The following is a 1,358-nucleotide window of genomic DNA, read 5'->3' as shown; positions in this document are numbered from 1 at the left end:
TTCTTGGCTAGATGGGCTACTAAATTTGAAAATAATTTACTTAATTTATTTAAAAATGCTTTAAGTTCATTTATTTATTTTTATATAAAGACAGAGAGAGTGAGCCAGGGAAAGGCAGAGAGAGAAGGAGAGAGAGAATTCCCACCAGGCTCCACACATGAACTGTGAGTTCAGGACCTGAGCTGAGACCAAGAGTTGGACACTCAACCGACCGAGCCACCCAGGAGCCCCCTTTTCAATTTTTTTAATTTATACTTTTTATTTTGTATACTTAAAATAGTTTTTTAAAGAGGTGTTCATTGGATTCAGCAATACTCATGGTCAACAATGAGTGGTGGGAATGGAAGCCCAGTTGGATGAGACTCAGGAAGGAATGAGGGGGTGGGGTGGGACATAAAGTGGTTCCAGTGAAATTAAAATATCTAAAGAGTTTGTAGCTAGGGAAGTAGCAAAACGGAGTATTAGGTTTTTGGAGATGTGAGCAGTGGAGTGGGAGCATTTAGAGTTTTCTTCATTTGGGGTGCATTTATCCTGTTCTGTATTTAGTAGAAGGATCCAGGCTCCTGAAAGAAAATACTCCCTTGTGACAGCATTTTTTGAGACATAGAATCACAGGATCAACTCCCCCATTGAGATTCAGCAGAAAAAAATAGAGAGACTTACTATGCATGAAAAGATACGCCAAGGAGCATTTTAGCCATTATTTTATTACCAAGGAGGCTGAATAGGTTTCAGATGTTGTTAGTCATTTACTTCTTATATGCAAATTTTTTGCAAGTCTGTTGCTTTTCTGTACCGGGATCTAAGTGTTTTTATTGTTGTTTAAAAAATATTTTTAATATTTACTTATTTTTGAGAGACAGACAGACAGAGGGTGAGCAGGGAAGGTTCACAGAGAGAGTGAGACACAGAATCCGAAGTAGGCTCCAGGCTCTGAGCTGTCAGCACAGAACCTGATGCAAACTCACAAACCACAAGATCATGACCTGAGTCGAAGCCAGACACTTAACCAACTGAACCACCCAGGTGCCCTTTTTTTTCTGTTCTTTTTTTTTTAAAACAATAGTATATTGTCAAATTGGTTTCCATATAACACCCAGTGCTTCTCCGCACAAGTGCCCCCCTCCATGACCATCACCCCCTGCCCCCTTCCAGTTTATTTTCAGTATTCAATAGTCTCTCATGATTTGTCTTATATTGTTGTTTTATTGCATTGTTTCTAAATAGAATTGCAATTTTTCACCAAGTTTGCTCTTTGCCATTTAATATTTCTGTTGTGTACAGACGTGTTTATAGGACTGAGATAGAGACTAGATATTTTGTGTGCTCAAATCCCTCAGTTGGTTATATTGTGTTCC

The sequence above is a fragment of the Suricata suricatta genome, chromosome 12 (assembly GCF_006229205.1).
Source record: "Suricata suricatta isolate VVHF042 chromosome 12, meerkat_22Aug2017_6uvM2_HiC, whole genome shotgun sequence".
NCBI classification, from domain to species: domain Eukaryota; kingdom Metazoa; phylum Chordata; class Mammalia; order Carnivora; family Herpestidae; genus Suricata; species Suricata suricatta.
The sequence above is the reverse complement of the archived record's forward strand: the minus strand, read 5'-3'. Positions refer to the sequence as shown.